The following is a 19193-nucleotide window of genomic DNA, read 5'->3' on the forward strand; positions in this document are numbered from 1 at the left end:
TCTCAATTCTGTATAGTTTTAATTAGGTGTATTTTTTAAATTTAAAAGCAATATACGGCCAAGACAAAAATTTGAAGATGTAGAAAAAATGCTTGCCACCTGAAGTGTTCTAGTGAATTTCCTTTTCTTCCTACGCAACTCTTTAGGGGGTGCAATTTTTGTTATTTTTACATAGCTGTGATTCTATATACTTTTATGATCATGTGTCTTTCAGTATCAAAAGAAATTGCTCAAGGCAAAGTTAACAGAAGTATGGCTTTTCTAAGGCTTTTACCATGTTCTTTGAAATTATTACAGGGAGGAAAATTTATGGCATCTTCTTGTAACTATTACATACACACACATTCACATATTCATAGACCCACAGTGTTTTGGATACGACCAGAGGAAAGATTTTATTCTATGTGTCCACTACCAAAATCCTATCTTTCCGTGCAGGGCAACGCATATACGTTCGTTTATGAGAGATGCATATAGTGGGAAGATGAAGTACATTTCTGTTCAAATTTAGAAATATGTGTTATGGACTGAATTGTGTCCATCTAAAAATCCATATGTTGAAGTCCTAATCTATCATGTGACTGTATTTGGACACGGGGCCTTTAAGGAGGTTAATTACGGTTAAGTGAGGTCATAAGAGGGAGGTCCTAATCCAGTAAGACTGAAGTCCTTATAAGAAGAGGCAGGGACACCAGGAGTCGCTCACATAGACAAGAAGGCCATGAGCAGATGCAGCAAGAAGGTCCCATCTGCAAGCCAGGAAGAAAGGTCTCCCAGAAACCAACCCTCCAGCCCCTAACCTTGGAATTCCCTAACTGAAAAAATACATTTCTGTCATTGAAGCCACCCAGTCTGTGGTCTTCTCTTATGGCAGTGTGAACAGACTAATACAATAGGTGTATTGGGCATTTATTGTACCATCCTTTCAACATTTTTAAGGTTTCAAAATTTCCAAAATGAAAAGCTGGGAAAATAATAATGGATGAAATTTATTGGACATCAGTGCTTTACATGGATTATGTCATTCAGCCCTACCCATAGCCACGCAAGATGGATATTATCACTGCCATTTTGCAGATAAGAACCCCGAGAACAGAGGGGTTAAGCTTGAATCTGTTGGGCCATAATCTTCTTATTCACTCTATGCTGCCTCCAAAAATAAAAACTTCCATGGAGGGGGACAATGTTTGTGTCCCCAAAATTCAAATGTTGAAAACTAATCCCCAAGGTGATGGTATTAGGAGATGGGGTCTTTGGGAGGTGATTAAGTCATGAAGGTAGAGCCCCCGTGAAGGGATTAGTGCCCTTATAGAAGAGACCCGAGAGAGTTTCCTTGCCCCTTCTGCCTTGTAAGGACGCAGAGAGGTGGCGTCCAATCTGTGAACTCGAAAATGGACCCTCACCAGACATAGAATCTGCTGGCACCTTGATGTTAGATTTCCAGCCTCCAGAACCACAAGAAATAAATGTCTGTCGTTAAGCCATCCAGTCTATGGTATTTTTATAGCAGGCTGAACAAACTGAGACAGAGGGCAAAAGGCTCTTTACCTGGCTCCATTCCAGCCTCTCGCCAAGCCCCTCACCTATGAAATGTACATGACATCACATGACATCCTTGAAGGAGGTGTGTACACATGTCACCACACTAGTTGTCCTGACTTAATGCTTGTTCCTGCACATATGACATTGAAAAAATTTCAGATGGACCCAAGAGAGAGAGTTGGCTACTATCTCAACCAGATTAGCATTTTCAGACCAAAAGCAAGGCTGACAAGAGCAAAGAAGAGAAAACCCAGAGGGCAAGTTATGGGAATCCCTCCAATCCTCACATGGTCATGAGGACGGACGCACCCACGGAGAGCCCTGGCCCCATGCTGACTGACACGTGTGAAACCACCAGGTGTGCAGGTAACGTGCCTTGGCCTGGCCTCTGCAGAGCAGCATTTCTGGAAATCAATGGATTGTTCCAGAACCAGCAACTCTGCACTCTTGAATCTGGCCATTTTCCTTTTAATAAGCGCTTTACACTGAATTGTGTCCCAATCTTTAACTAGGGTGTCAAACGGCTTAGTAGCTGATGAGATCAATGGTGTGTAATTCATAAATGAAGGGGTCCTGTTGATGCCTGCTTGCTCAGGAAGCGCAGAACACAGCCCCGCTGCGCTGGTAACAAAACAGACAAAGCAGCTGCTAGCTCAGGAGCGTGTGCGGCTTCCCTTCAGGCTGCCTGAAGTCAGGACCATCTGGGGACGAGATGGCAAATTCACTCAATCTGGGCGCCTTGAAAACCTGCAGGTCTTTGGAGACAGCAACCAGGAACACGTCTCCCAGAGTGTGAGCATACGACTCCATTCAAAATAAGGACCCAGCCTTGGTTTATTTCGCCTAAGCTGGCCACCAGCAATCTCTGTGATTGCCCATCAGAAGCCAATTTTTAAAACCAGATTAAAGCCACTCACCAGGAGCAGATTTGCCCAAGGGCAGGAAAAATTCTAAGAACTCATCTGTGAGGGCTCTGCGTTAATGGAAGCTTCCATAATGTCCTTTTGTGCTTCAAGATTGAATCACAATGTGTAGGATGGAGGTTCAGCTCAGAATCCAAAGGCGAGCTCTTGTGGGCTGGGCAGCGTGTTCTCAATGGAAGGCTTTCAGCCCAAAGTGGGCACAGCCTTTGAATTGAGGAGGGGAGGGCACAGCCTCCCCGGTGCCGACCAGCCGTCCCCAGCCAAGAAAGCGAGAGGCATGGGGTGCAGAGACCTGGGAGGAGGGGTGATTTGCTGCAGCGAAGGTCTAAGCAGAGGATGGAGATGCAGAAAATGTCCTCCCCACCATCCTAGCTGGAGACAATCACATCCAGATGGGTTCCTGAATGAATAGCTCTGAAGACACACACTCAGGCCAAGTAGGAATGCTTAAAAAGGGGAAGGAGGCTGGTGGAGGGAAAAACAAGCATGCCCCTGCACTACCAGGCTTTAAGGGAAGCAGCAAAACCGTAAAGCAAAGTCGTCAGGATGGAGAGTCGCCGCTGACTGAGCACTTACTAAGGCCAAGCCCGTGCTGAGCGCTTCAGTTATGATTACATTTAATCCACACAGTAGCCAGGCAGAGCGGATGCCCCCCACTGCACAAATGAGGAAATATTCACAGAGAGGTTCAAGACCAGGCCCGGGTCGCACGCGGAGCTCCCACGGCAAAGCAAGATCGAGCCCCGCCTGGCTCCAGGACCCTGCTGTCTCCTGCTTCCCTGTGCTTGCTGGCCTCGCCTCTCCTGGACCGATGCAGCAGCCTCTTCTCCCACCCACTCTGGCCCCTGCATTCTCTTCTCCAGGCTGCAGGCAGAGCAATGGCTTAGAAATGAAAGCCTGACCCTGTCACCCTCATGGGAAGACTCTCCGGTGGTGGCTTCACTTTGCAATCAGCTGTGCCCCCAGCCTACCTCTCCGGCTTCGTCCCACGCAGAGCTCCCCATCCGTGCATTTTCCTGGAGCTGGAGCCCTCCTGCTTCTCCCTGCATATCTCAGCCCCAATCTTCACTTTTCGATGAAACCTCCCTGGACTGGCCTCTGGGATCAGCTCTCCTTCTACAGCCCTACACAGTGAGGGCACTAGTCACAGCTGCCATCAGAAAGGATGACCATTTCTCCCACTGGAGTATAACGGAGACTGGGTCTTGCCTCTTTTCAATATTGTATCTCCAGTGCTTGCCATACTGCAAACATTGAATATATGAATGCATGAGTGGGTGGGTGGATGGACGGATGGACGGATGGACGGATGGATGGACGGATGGACGGATGGACGGACGGATGGACGGATGGATGGACGGACGGATGGATGGATGGATGGATGGATGGATGGACGGACGGACGGATGGATGGATGGATGGATGGATGGATGGACGGATGGATGGACGGATGGACGGATGGACGGATGGATGGATGGACGGATGGATGGATGGATGGACGGACGGATGGATGGACGGACGGATGGATGGATGGATGGATGGATGGATGGACGGACGGACGGATGGATGGATGGATGGATGGATGGATGGACGGATGGACAAATACAACTAAACGCAAATCAAGGATACTAGATATGCAGAAATGCTCCCAAATCCTGGTTGTTTGACTTGAAGATGAGGAAAGTTCTTTTCTTCCATACAGTCACAGCACTCGAGTGATCTGAGTCCAAACCTCTCATTTGACAGGAATGAAGAAACTGAGGCCCAGGAAAGGCAAAGTACTTTTGTTTAAATACCTCTGCCAAAGAAATGAGGTTAAGGCAGCACTCCTCAACCACAGGTCCCTTTGCTCACTGGTGGGTCTGATAAGTTAGGGGGTGCACTGCAAGTGATTTGTTATTAATTATAAAGCACAGAAGTCTGCGAATGATTTGTAATTTTCATAAATTAGCCTAATTCAAAAGATGATAAGGTGTCCCCACAGAACATCGTCTCTGTTACTCATTCTGCATTCTGCTGCAGTTTCTGGAAAAGGAAAGCATGGGGCCGAGGGAGATCCAGCAAGTTAGACCACAGACCCCGGGGACTACCTGTCCTCAAGCACGGCTAACGGCTGGGGCTGGGGTGAGGGGCACGGGGGCTGTGGGTGCCCCTCGGCTTCTGCACCATGCCGTGGCCCACAAATTAGGGGCTTTTCTGACACTTCTGAGTTCTCAGAGAAGTCTGACACTTCTGCCCTATTCTCCACTCCTTTCGGGTCGTCGCCCCAGGAAGCAAGGCTTCTCTGATTGGTTAGATGGGGAAGGCAGCCCCCCGTAGGTTCAGTCTTCCCATGGGTGGGAGTTAAGGTGTTCAGGGTCACTGAGATGAGCTCACCCACAGTGCAGCCCCTCTCCCCGCTGCCTGCCTCCCCGCCCTTCAGGGCAGCCTGCCCTCACACACAGCCTGGCGCTGGTGGGACTTGATTCCAGGCACAGTATGCCAAGCCCCTGGTTGGCTCTTCCTCCAGTCCAGCCTCGCCAGGGATCAAGCTGGCTTCCTTCTCCCTCTCTGACTCCAGCCACCTCCTTCACAATTGATTCAGAATCTGCTGCGACCACTGACCTTCGACACCCGCTGAAAGGAGTTCAGGGTGGAGATCAGGAATGAGACCCTCTGTGCTCTGGGGAAAACTGGCAGAACAGGCCTCCAGAGACTGAGATATTTTTCAGGAGGAGGTTTTATGAGCCCATGTCTTGCACCTCCTCAGATCTAGAAAAGCACTAAGATCATGAACGGAGACATCTGCTCCTCGTGACCAGCAGCGGCCTTCTGCTGAGACGTGCGCTTGACTGCACGCACCCCCTTCACCAAAATCCTGTGTAACACTGACCTTCCCCCCACCCCTTCGGAGCAGTTCCTCAGAGCTCTCTGAGAGGCTGTCTCCCAGGCTGTCGTCCTCATTTTGCCCCAAATAAAACCTAACCCACGGGACTTCCCTGGTGGTGCAGTGGTTAAGAATCCGCCTGCCAATGCAGGGGACACGGGTTCGAGCCCTGCTCCAGGAAGATCCCACATGCCGTGGAGCAACTAAGCCCGTGCGCCACAACTACTGAGCCTGCGCTCTAGAGCCCGCAAGCCACAACTACTGAGCCCATCCGCTACAACTACTGAAGCCCGCACACCTAGAGCCCGTACTCCGCAATGAGAGAAGCCACCGCAATGAGAAGCCTGTGCACCACAATGAAGAGTAGCCCCCGCTCGCCGCAACTAGAGAAAGCCCGCGCACAGCAACGAAAACCCAACACTGCCAAAAATAAATAAATAATAAAATAAATAAATTTTTTAAAATTATAAAAATAATTAAAAACAACAACAAAAAACCTAACCCACAACTCTCACGTTGTGCATTTTCTTTAAGTCAACAATGAGATGAATAAAAAATATATTTTTAACGGACGCCATAACTGCTCACTTAGGTTGACTCCTGCACTGAGAGATAGATCACCATTCCAGAGCCTTCAGTGAAGGAATTTACATGGTGAGTGATCTGTGCAGAGCAAAGACTCTCAAGTTAATAAGGAGATGACAACCGCCATGCTTTAACAACTGTAACATGGTATTTCACAGAGAAAGGCACCTCCTCAGAAACTTCTTTGTGGTCCGAGCAGATTAGGTCCAATCCACACTCACAGCCCTAACTTGTCCAAACAATGCTCCCTATATGGATGCCAGCGAGCCTGCTGACCTTGGCAGCCCTGTCAGACTCAACTTTGTATTTTAAATCCAGTGTTAACTCTTCTCTGGCTCGTTCTGCATTAGAAAAAAGAAAGACCACAATGCTTAAGCAATCCACGCAATAAACGAAAGAAAATTATTAGTAGGTTCTGAAGAGTTATTGGGGAAAAGGGTGTGTGTGTGTTGGGGGTTGGATAAAACACCAAAGCATCCTTAGTATTCAGCCTGTACTTTGCCACATGAACTTTTATTTGACTTCAAGGTCAAGGTGTTGGTCCACTCATGAGACTTCATTAACCAGCATAAGGAGGGGAGGGCACAGGCAACTGAATTCCAAAGAAAATTCAAAAACTGTCCTGTAACCAATTTTTTTCAGCAACCCTCATGTGGGTGTTGACCAAACTGTGTGGTTCCCAGCCTCAGTGCTGGGCTTGGGGTGTGACCCCCAAGCCTTCCCTGTAGCTGGAATGAACTCGGTGTCTCCTCCTTCTGTCTGTCTGTCACTGTACTTCAAATGTATGTAGATATTATCACAAGAAAACAGAAATTCATTTAAATGCATTTCTAGCATAATAATTACTTTTGATCATTTGGATGTTTCTTAATGATCAATTACCAAAACTAAAATTACAATCCCATTAGAGGAGGCATCTGGGTTTTCTGTTTGTCTGTTTTTAATCTAATAAGATATTTCTTGAAGAAGATAAGTAAGATGTGATCACAAAGTGAGATTTCCATAAATGTTATTCACAATAAGTAATCAAATGTCTCTAATGTTGTATACAGGTAGTTTTTCTGTTTGTTTGTTTGGTTGGTTCGTTTTTTACATTTATATATATTCGTTTTCAGATTCTTTTCCATTATTGGTTATTATAAGATACTGAGTAGATTTCACTGTGATATACAGTAGGTCCTTGTCGTTTCCTTACTTTATATATAGTAGTGTGTATACGTTAACCCCAAATTCCTAATTTATCCACCCTCCCCGCCCCCCAGTATCCTCTTTGGTAACCATAAATTTGTTTTCTAGAGGCATCTGCTTTTATTCACAGTAAAGATTTTTAAAATTCTAATAAGCACGAATCAAGGAATTGGGTAGAGGGACTTCCCTGGAGGTCCAGTGGGTGAGACTGTGCACTCCCAATGCCCCCAGGTTCACTCCCAGGTCGGGGAAATAGATCCCGCACGCATGCCGCAACTAAGAGTCCGCATGCCGCAACTAAAAGATCTTGCGTGCTGCAGCTAAGACCTGGTGCAGGCTAAATAAATAAATAAAAATAAATATGAAAAAAAAAAGGAATTGGGTAGAATGTTTAACTGAGAATATGAAGATTTCCTGAATTGTAAATTAAATCCCACTACTCATCCATGGAAAAATGCAAACGACAGTTTTGTCCATGTGCTCGGATTATGGGGGTGTTTTTATTTTATTTTGACACCACAAGGGTATTTTGGACAAGAAATAGTGGGAAACATGTTTTTGTTATATTCCTTCTTGATAAGACTTCTAACATACATTAGAATAATTTCCCTCCCTTAGTCAACAAAGTGCAAAACAGAGAACACACTGGAATTTTCCCTTGATGACTGAAAAATCTTTCAGCGGATTTGGGCCACTCTCTGAAAAAGAAGATGTTACCAGTATCACCTACATGAGACTGAGCTCCAAAATGTGACTAAGTGTCTCTTGTTAGAGCAAGTCCCAGGGATGATCCATTTTGCTGAGATCTGTCTCTCTGTGATCCCACTGGTCTACATGGTGGTGGGGGTGGTGGTGATGAGTCAACATTAGTGGTGGCCAAGCTGGTTCAATGTCAAAGACATAAAGACCATCCTAGGCTCCTTCCCAGCTCTGACACAGCTGCAGTGACGCATTTGGGAAGATTAACTGCTGTCAAAGTTGGCATTTGAGGCTGTAAAAAGACACAAGAGACAGCAAGTGGCTGTGATACAAGCTGCTCTTGAAGAGAAAAGAGAAACAACTCTTGCCCCTAGCATCCTCTCTCTTACTATAATTTTTTTTCTAGAAGGGTCTTGCCACCTCTCCCAAAATAAATGCCAGGTGTTTTTTGCTGCATTTCCATTTAAAGAAAAAAATTTGATATGGTGGTTTTTCAAAGTTTTCAGGGAGCCAGGGTTGGAAAATTTCATATATAGAATTATTAACTAACAGGAGGTTGGGCTGATGGGGGATTGGCTTCTACAGGAGATGTGGGAAATGAAGGGCAGTGATCCCTGGAGATGGAAAGTAACAGAGTAAGCCCTGCTCTTGCCCCCGCTTAAGGCCTGGAGAAAGTGGCCCAGGGTGGGGGACCCCAGCTGGAGCCAGATAGTCTCCCTGACTTAAGGAGATTGAGCTGGGTGCTGGGGGGGGGGTGGTGCTGACCAAGGCATGTAAAGTTCCCAAGGCAGAGCACCAAGAAGTGAAAGCTGGGCAAAGAGAGAACTTGGAGTTGTACAAAACACTGATCGGCACATGTATGTATGGAAACCACGTGGGACTAGGTACAGACCACCTGAAAAGCTTATAGGGAAGAATCCTTAAAGCTAATACAGAGCTGGGAATAGTTCCCATTCCTACCAACCACAGTGGAAAACCTCATAATTCATCGGATGTCTGTTAGAGTACTAAGAAGGGTCTTGCCTCAGTAGTGGAGAAAATTAACCCTAGACTAAACGCTGCTCTGGTCTCACCTTGAAAGCAAAACCCAAAAGGATTAAGCTGATCCAAATAACTGCATCCCAGAGCAAAGTTCAAGAATATTTATAGGAATACAAAAATATCCAGCATCTGAAAGCTTAAAGTCCACAGTGCCTGGCATTCAAAGAAGCAGGAAAATAGACCCAGACTGAAAAGAAAACTCAGTTAATCAAAGTCAACCCAGAAATTGTGCAGATAACAGAAGTAGTACACAAGGACTTTTTAAAAAGTAATATAACTGTATTCCATATGTTCAGGAGGCTAGAGGAAGGATTGAGCATGATAAGTACAGACATGGAAGATATAAAAAGACCACATAAACATTCTAGAGATGAAAACTACAATGCCTGAAATGAAAAACACACTGGGAGGGATTAATAACAGATTAGTCATTACAGAGAAAAAGATTAGTGAACTTGAAGACATAGCAGTAGAAACTCCCCAAAAGGAAACACAAAGAGAAAAAGACTTAAAAAAAAAAAAAAAGAACAGATCATCAGTGAGCTGTCAGACAACTTCAAGCAGCTGAATGTATGTGTAGTCAGAGTCCCCAAAGGCGGCAGAGACATTACAAAAAACAGTTGAAGAAATAATGGTTGCAAAATTTCCAACTATGATGCAAACTGTAAACCCACAAATCCAAGAATCTAACTTCTAGCACAGAAAACAAGAAGAAACTTACACCAAGGCATATCATAACCAAATTGCTTAAAACCAGTGAAAAAGTAAAAAACATTAAAATCAGCTGGAGGAAAAAACCAGAAGAACAAACTTAAGGATGACATCAGATTTTGGAAACAATGCAAGCTAGAATACAGTGGGATATCTTTAAAGCAATAAAAGAAAAAAAAACCTGTCCAACTAAGGACTCTTTGCACAGTGAAAATATCTTTCTAAAGCACAGATGAAATGAAGATTTTTTTTCAGGGACTTCCCTAGTGGCGCAGTTAAGAATCCGCTTGCCAACGCAGGTGCCATGGGTTTCAGCTCTGGTCCGGGAAGATCCCACATGCTGTGGAGCAACTAAGCCTGTGCGCCACAACTACTGAAGCCCGTGAGCCTAGAGCCCGTGCTCGGCAACAAGAGAAGCACCGCAATGAGAAGCCTGTGCACCGCAATGAAGAGCAGACCCCGCTCGCCGCAACTAGAGAAAGCCTGTGCGCAGCAACGAAGAGCCAGTGCAGCCAAAAATAAATAAATTTATTTTTAAAGAAAAGATTATTTTTCAGACATGCAAAAGCTAAAAGAATTCATCACCAGCAAACCAGTATTTCAAGAAATACTGAAGACAGTCCCTCAAACCAACAGAAAATAATACCAGAGGGCCGTCAGGATCTATATAAAAGAATAAAGAGCACTAGAAATGGTAACTATGCAGGTAAATATAAAGTCATTTTTCCTCACTATTCAAATCTCTTTTAGAAGATAACTGGCTATGTAAAGCAAAAATACCATATACTGTGGGATTTGTAACATGTAGTGGTAAAATGTGTGTCCGCAATAGCACAAAGGCCAGAAGTGGAGAAATGGAAGTACACTGTGCAAGAGTCTTCTAATATACGTGAAGTGGTACAACACCACTTGACAGTAGATTGTGATACTTTAAAGATGTATATACTATAGATCCTAAAGCAACCGCTTAAAATAACACAAATAATTGTAATAAGTCAAAAGGGAGGTAAAGTAGAATCATAAAAAAAAAGGAGAAAAAGGAGGGAAAAAAAAAAAAGGAGAAAAAGGAAACAAAAAAATAGATGTACAGAGAAAACAACAGGACCGTAGATTTAAGCCAACTATATTAATAATCACATTAAATGTAAATGTTATAAACACTCCAGTTAACATGCAGAGGTATTCAGAATGGATTAAAAAATCAAGATCCAACTATATGCTTCCTACAAAAAAGGCACTTTGAACTTTGCTTAACAAGCACAAATAGGTTAAAAGTAAGAAAATGAGGGGGGAAAAGGTATACCATGAAAATACTAATCAAAAGAAAGCTGTTGTGTCTATATTATATCAGACAAAGTCAATTTTAGAGCAAAAAATATTACCAGGCATAAAGTAGATCATCATAATGATAAAATGTTCAATTCATCAAGAGGATGTAACCATTCTGAAAGTTTATCTAACAACAGAGCTTCAAAATACATAGTGCGGGCTTCCCTGGGGGCTCAGTGGTTAAGAATCTGCCTGCCATTGCAGGGGACACGGGTTCAAGCCCTGGTCCGGGAGGATCCCACATGCTGCAGAGCAACTAAGCCCGTGTGCCACAACTACTGAGCCTGTGCTCTAGAGCCTGCGAGCCACAACTACTGAGCACTCATGCCACAACTACTGAAGCCCAGATGCCTAGAGCCTGTGCTCCACAACAAGAGAAGCCACCGTAATGAGAAGCCCGCGCACTGCAATGAAGAATAGCTCCTGCTCACCTCAACTAGAGAAAGCCCCTACACAGCAACGAAGACCCAACTCAGCCAAAAATAAATAAATTAAATAAATAAATTTAAAATATATATATATATAAAACGCAAAAACTGATAAAAATGGAAGTGGACAAATCTACAATTATAACCTAATGGTTCCATACCCTTTTCTCAATAATTTATTCAACAAGTAGATAGAAAATCAGAACAGATATAGAAGACTGGAACTACACTATCAACCAACCTGACCTAATTGACATTTATTAAACACTATTCAATAGTGGCAGAATTACATTCTTTTCAATTGCAAATGAAACATTTATAAGACAGACCATATTCTACACATTAAAAAAAACTCAATAAATTTTAAAATATTAAATTATTCAGAGTGCATTATCTGGCTACAATAGAATTAAATTAGAAATCAATAAGAGAAAGATATCTGGAAAATCCTCAACTATTTGGAAATTAAATAATACATTTCTAAATAGCCTGTGAATCAAAGAACAAATTAAACGGATAATTAGAAAGTATTTGAACAAAATGAAAATGAAAACACAAATATCAAAATGTGTCAGATGCAGTTAAAGCAAGATTTAGAGTGACTTTTAATGCCCTAAAATACCTGTATTAAAAAAGGACTCAAATAAATGACCTCAACTTCTACCTTAAGAAACTATAGAAACACTGGTTACACAACAGTTAAGTGGTGATACCTAACACCACTGAACTGTACTTAAAATTGGTTAAGATGGTAAATTGTATGCTTTGCCTTTTTAAACCCAATCAAAAATAATTTAAAAAAACAAGTAGCAGTGTTGATTAAAAGAAACCAAATACCAAAGTATACCTACCGTTCAATACCATTTATATGAAATTCAAGAACTGGCAAGACTAATCAGTGGTGGTAGAAGTCAGAATAGTTGTTATTCTTGGGCAGAGGTACGGACTGGGAAGTGACATGAGAGAATGTTCTGGGGTAATGGAAATAGATCTGGGCGTGATTACACAGGGGTATAGGCGTGTAAACATTCAACAAGTTCAGATTTATAAGCTTATGGTACGTATTTTATACCAATTTAAAAAAGGTAATAGAAAAAAAAAACAACTATGAAGACAGTTAAAAGACTCATGGTTGCCCCTGGAGAGAAGGAGGGAGGGATGAATAGGTGGAACACGGGAGATTTTTAAGGCAGTGAAACTATGCTGTATGATATTGTAATGGTGGATACATGACATTATGCATTTTTCAAACCCATAGAATGTATAATACGATGAGTGAACCTTAATGTAAAGTATAGATTTTAGTTAATAATGTATCGATATTGGTACATTAATTGTAACGAATGTACCACACTAATGCAAAATCTTAATAATAGGGGAAACTACTGTACAGAGGAGGGAGAGATTTGGGGAGCTCTCTGTACTAAGTTTTTCTGTAAAACTGCTCCAAAAATTGTTCATTAATTATTTAAATATATTATATATTTATATTATATTTATACAAATAAGTTAAATGTTTTTTGTATTTAAATATATAAAAATATATGTATATCTGCACAGAGCTATGATAATCAATAAAGAACTAGAAAAAATAGAAAAGTCTGAGGGAAACACACTAATATTTTAAAAACAGTTGTCTGTAGACGGTGGGAGTATCAGTGACTCTCTCCCCCTCTACTTTCTACTTTTCTCTATTTTCCAAGTACTGTCTCTGAATGGAACAATGCTCCTCTTCTCCGCTTCTTAAAGGTTCTGTTGAAACCAGAGGAGCAGAAAGCAGACACACACCTAATTCAGCGCATGACCTTCTTTTCCAGCCAGTGTCAAAAGTCAGGGAGCTCCTCCTTTTCTCCCTCCCTCCCACTCTCCTCTCCGTGTTTACTTCCTGCCAGAGATAAATAATGAGTGAGAAGCAGGACAGGCTGGTGGAAGCTGCAACCGGCGCTGCCTGACACACCCTGCCTTGCTTGGCAGGAGCCTGTGAACAGAACCCGGACTTCACAATGCTTTGTTTGGAAGAAACAGCATCTACTGCTTGAGAAGCATGGGGCCCAGACCTGAAGCACTGGCCCCGGCCACTGCTCATAAAACCGATCAGATCTTCTTGCTTCTTCTTTTTTCTGGGTCTGAGAACTGACCTTCTTTATAGGGAAATTAAACTTTGAAAACAGACTGGGGTTTGCTTTCTAATGTGTCTCTGTGGAAGACCACAAGGCAAATCTTTTCAGGCATCTGTAAGGACTCAGCGTAATGGCTACGGGCCTGGGCTTTGGGTGGCATCAAACCAAGTTGGATTCTAGTTCCCACCATGCTACCTTTTGTCTGTGTGACCTGGGGCTGGTTCCTTAACCTCCCAGAACCTCAGTTTCCTTATATAGCCCCTCAGGTCATCTGTATTCATCCACACAGAGCTGCTAGAATGAGGTATGTGTTTCAGCCCTGAGTCCAATGTCCAGCATGCAGTGGACTTAGTTTGAAAATAACTGACAAGGGAAAAGAATCTGAAAAAGAATATATATATTCTGAATATATATATATTCTGAGTCACTTTGCTGTACACCTGAAACTAACACAACATTGTAAATCAGCTACACTTCAACAAAAAATAAAATAAAAATAATTTTTTTAAAGAAGTCAGTACCTTTATAAACTAAAAATAAAATAAAAGAAAAAGATGACTATGGGAGGCAAGGTATAAGAAACATCCTTACCTGTCATTTGCAGCCCACCATGTCTTTTTTTTCGAACGGTTTTTCTACCCTTCCCTAGGTGTTCCCTACCCAAACACCAAGGATTTTTTCTTCTAAGTTTGTAGTTTTGAAAGATCCAAGAGGTTGAGCTTAATGAATGTGCTACGTCTCCTATTTTCCACATTTAAAGAAGTTCTGAGATTTAAGAGGCTAGGAAGTCTAGTGCTTCCTGAATCCTGTTTCTTATAGATCTATAATTATACCTCTTCCTTCTGCCTGGGACCACCTTCTTTCCCCACAATCCCCTACTTCTACTCAGTTTTGAAGCCCCAGCTGCAAGGCCATCTCCTCTGGAGGATGCTCCTTCTTTCCTCAGCGAGTCTGGCCTCTCTCCTGTCCCTGTGCTCCCACAGAGTCTGCCTATAGCATTTAGCTTCTTCTAGAATTATTCATCCACATGTCTTTCTCTACAACTGGACCAACATGTCCTGTTCATCTTTGTACCTCTGGCCTCAAGCCCAGAGCTTGCCCTGTGGTGAGCTGTGGGTCCATGTTTGTTAAATGGACTAAGAAACCTGTCCCTCCTCCGAGGAAATTCAGGCGTTTAAGGTGTTGGGTGTTAAGATTCTGCACCAAAAATTCTGAGGTGTGGGTATTTTTTCCCCACACCGACAAGCAGTTCTCCAATACTAGCTGGGAGTCCTACAATTCAGCTCCATTCTGACATGACCTGGAGGTACATTACATAGCATCAGACCACACAGGCTAAGGGCTCCGTCCCACAGGACTGCTCCCGCCACCCCAATAAGTCCAGATTGTTACCTGAGCTTCTGACCAACTGGCTATAAATCAGAGGTTCCCATGACCCCCTCCCCGGGTTTAATTAATTTGCTAGAGTGGTTCACAGAACTCAGAGAAACATTTTACTTCCTAGATCACCAGTTTATTACAAAAGGAACAGCCCAAGGGAGGACATGCATAAAGCAAGGTATGGGGAGAGAGTGAGGGGCCTCCATGCCCTCTGAGCTTCGCACTCGCTTTGAATCCATGTGTCCACCACCCCAGAGGCCCTCTGAACCCTGTCTTTGTGGGGTTTTAAGGAGGCTTCATTCCACAGGCATGACTGATTAAAATCATTGGCCATTGGTGATCAATTCAACCTCCAGCCCCTCTCCACACACACCCGCCCCCCACACACAGAGGTCAGGGAGGTAGGACTGAAAGTTCCAACCCTCCAATCGCAGGGTTGGTTCCCCTGGTAACCGGCCCCCATTTTTAGTGCTTTTTCCAAAAGTCACGTCATTAGCATAACAAAAGACACCTTTATTGCTCTCGTCGCTTAGGAAACTCCCAAGGTTTTAGGAGCTCAGTGCCAGGACTGGGATGAAGATCAACTATATGTTCCTTATTATAAATCACAGTATCACAGGTATATAGCGGGAAATGAGCTATCCCTGAAGCGCAAAGGAGAACCGTGCTTTTCTCTCAAAGACGGTGGGCCATCCTACGTTTCCCCCAGTTTGACACAGCGTGTGTGATGGTCACCACACTATCTTGCCAGATTGGTACCTGGTAGCAACAGGATTTCCTCCTGGACACTGGGTCTGTGACTTGTGGAACTCAGCAGATAGACCTTTTCAGGCCAGTTTTTCATATCTCGGCAAATGGCCCCCTTTACCCAATTGCTCAAGCCCAGACTTTGGGAGTCTTCCTTGATTCTTCTCTCCCTCCTTCTAAATCCCATCCATCCACAAGTTCTGGCATCTCTAGCTCCAAAATATCCAAAATACTCAAAGCTGCATATGTTTCTCCGTCTCCACTGTTATCACCTCAGTCCTTGCATCATCAGTGGGCCAGTATCACCCCCAGAGGGGTGAAAATTGGCTCTCAGGAGGCAGAAGAAGAAAACCATACATATTACAATGGTTCGTGGCCCTCCAAAGACCACAATACGTAAACATATGCACTGTATCTATGGTACTGAAATTTCTTGGGGAGGGGCAGGCAATCTGGAATAAAATATCTACAAAGGTTCCTGTGGGAGGGCAGGGAAAGGAAGATAATGAAAACAAGGTTGGGAATCCCTGCCCTAGCTCCAGGCACCCCTTCGTCTTTCAGGGACCTGCAATGACCTCTCCTCTGACTTCCTGGTCTCCAGTCTTTCTCCCTTGCATTCTCCATACAGCAACCAGAGAGGTCCTGTTTCAACACATATCGACTCACGTCACCTAAATCTGGGTGTCTTACCATGGCCAGCCCTCAAGGCCCCGGTCTGGCTGATCTGACCCCTGCGCACCTCTCGCTCACTCACCAGTCTCCTCCTGTTTCTCTAACACACTAAATTCATTCCTCCCTCGTCCTGTGCACTTCCTGTCCCTCTACCTGGATCTTCCCATGCCTGCCTCCTTTTTGTCATTCCAGACTTAGTGCAAATATCACTCCCTTGCTTGACCATCTAATCCAATGGTTCTCAAACCTTAGTGTGTAACGGAACACCTGGAGGGCTCACCCCAAAGTCTGGGGAAGGGCCCAAGACTTAGCATTTCTGTCAAGTTCCCATTTGGTGCTCCGCCTGCAGATCTGGGAACCCCACTTTGAGAACCACTGATCTAATCCAAACTAGTCACTCCCTTCTCTGTTCTTGTCAATCACAACACCAGGTTGGTGTCTTTCAGAGCCGTGACATCACCTGAAAGTGTCTGTCTTCCTTCTGTTCCATGTCTGTCTTCCTCACTACAACCTACTTACCAGCTGGAGCAGAAGCCCCAGGGCTTCTGGTGTTATTGGCTGTGTTCCCAGTGCCTCGCACAATGGATTCCCAATAGATATTTATTGAAAGAAAAACATAGATGAGAGAAAGGGAGGGGGCAGGAGTTTAAGGTATGCTAATTATCCCTGATTTCTGAGCCTTCACTCTAAACTTCACAGACTAGCAAACAAAAGGTAGCTATGGTTATTGGCCTGAGGGTAAGCCCTGGGTCAGTGCTTCCCACACTTTATCGTGAGAGTCACGTGGTCTTCTTATTAAAAACAGATTTTGTGGTCTCACCCCAAGTCTACTGGATCAGACTCTTCAAGGGAGGGGTCAGGAAATGGGGTATTTTAGCATGTGATAAGGTGAACCTGGCAGTCGATCACTATTCACAATGTCCCCGCTGGAAAGACTCACCCTGGGTGTTTATTAAAAACATAGACTCCTTGGCTCCACATCTCGTGATTCTGATGGACCAGGAAGGGGCCTAAGAATTTATATAGTTAACGGACATCCGGGTAAATCTTATGATCTGGGAACTGTGGGAAACACTGTCCCATATGATTTCATTTACTGTCCTTCACCCCAACCCCGATCTGTTCCTGCGTTCTTATTTTTTCACTTTTTTTTTTGCGCTACGCGGGCCTCTCACCGTTGTGGCCTCTTCTGTTGCGGAGCACAGGCTCCGGACGCGCAGGCTCAGCGGCCATGGCTCACGGGCCCAGCCGCTCCGCAGCATGTGGGATCTTCCTGGACCGGGGCACGAACCCGTGTCCCCTGCATCGGCAGGCGGATTCTCAACCACTGCGCCACCAGGGAAGCCCTGTTTCTGTGTTCTTAAATGTAGTTTTAAAGTCACACACACACACACACACACACACACACACACACACACAGCAGCAGCAGCACTGGAATGAGCCAATCTATCTGAGAATAACTTGTGTAAATAACTGAAACCTCCACGAGGATATCATAGCATTTGGGGCCATAAGGCTCCATCATCATGCCATTAAACTGTCACTCCTCCCCATGCCAGGGGTCAGCTTACATAAAGACCATACCAGCAGGGTTCCCAGTAAGTTTGATGGTCTTTCCTTCAATGTGCCTAAAATTGATCACAGTTTCCCTATAGCAGCTCTCACTTTGGACGTCCCAGTTTCTAATATTGGACCTTTCTTTTGGGTTCTTGGTCCAGAACCTTAGCATCTCCTTAGACTCCATCTCCTCTGCCTGCACCCAGGCCATCCCCAGGTTCTGCAGGTTTGAAACTGAGGAGGACCCTGTGGGCCCTTCCAAGGTACAAGCCCCTCCCTTGTCCCCACTTCTTGTTTGACCTTCCCTGAGTTCCAAAGAGCAGACTCAAGAAGTTAATGATTAGGACAATAGAGTCACAGGACTCCTGGTTCCTCCTGAAGGGATATAAATAACAACATCCTGGTGGAGGTTGGTGACCACATGCTGACCACAAGCATGTAGACCCCAGACTGGTTGGAACCAGAAGGTTGATGATTGAGATTCCACGAACATCACCCTGTTACCTTACCACCAACCAATGAAAAAAATGTTCATGAGCTGATCAGACACCCTGCAACGCTTATCCCTAATATTGTCTTTAAAAACCCTTCTCTGAAAGCCATCAGGGAGTTCAGAGCTTTTGAGCATGAGCTGCCTGTTCTCCTTGCTTGGTGCCCTGCGACAAACACTGTTCTTTCCTTCACCACAACCCAGTGTCAGTAGATTGGCTTTGCTGCACATGGGCAAGCGGACCGGAGTTCAGTTCAGTAACAGGTTCTACCTTGGGGTGATTTCCCAGCCACCATCCTTCTACTACAAGAGCATCCCTTACTGTCCTTCCAGCCTATCTGCTCCAGCACATTAATTCAGGCTCTAAGTTCCCTTATAAACCCTTGTTTAAATACAAACAAGCCAACCACAAAGTACTTCCCCAGCTTCCTGTTACCTGCAGGATAAAATCTCAGTCCCTTCCCTGACCTCCAAGTTCTCAACCTGGCCTCACTTCTCCAACCTTGTTTTTATTGAACGTCCACCACCAGGCCTGGGCTCACTTCCTGCTCTGCTCCAGAGAGGTCCAGTTCAGGAATTCTGCCCCTACCTGGAACGGCCTCTACAGCCATCCCCTTTGGTTCAAGTCCCACCCCCCACCGACCCCCAGGAGACTCTCCTGTCTAACCCAGCCCCCAGCAAAGGTGTCTTCCTCTGGACCCCAACAGCATGGAGCCCTGGCACTCACGCAGCTCTCTGGCATAATGCAGGGCTTCTCAAGCACGGTCCCTGGACAAAGCAGCATCAGCGTCACCTGGGAACTCATCAGAAATTCTCATTCTCAGGCCTGGCCCCAGACCTACCAAATCAGAATCTCTAGAGGACGGGTCCAGCGACCTGTGTATTAACCAGCCTTGCAGGTGATCCTGATGCCTGC

At 44.6% G+C, this 19193-nt stretch overlaps 1 protein-coding gene across 15 annotated transcripts in view; it reads right to left on the minus strand.

Annotated features, from left to right (window-relative positions):
* TACC2 (transforming acidic coiled-coil containing protein 2) overlaps positions 1–19193 on the minus strand; it is a 205304-nt gene that overhangs the window by 142421 nt on the left and 43690 nt on the right. The gene's annotated exons all lie outside the window — the stretch shown is intronic.

Source organism: Pseudorca crassidens, chromosome 16, assembly GCF_039906515.1.
Source record: "Pseudorca crassidens isolate mPseCra1 chromosome 16, mPseCra1.hap1, whole genome shotgun sequence".
NCBI lineage: Eukaryota > Metazoa > Chordata > Mammalia > Artiodactyla > Delphinidae > Pseudorca > Pseudorca crassidens.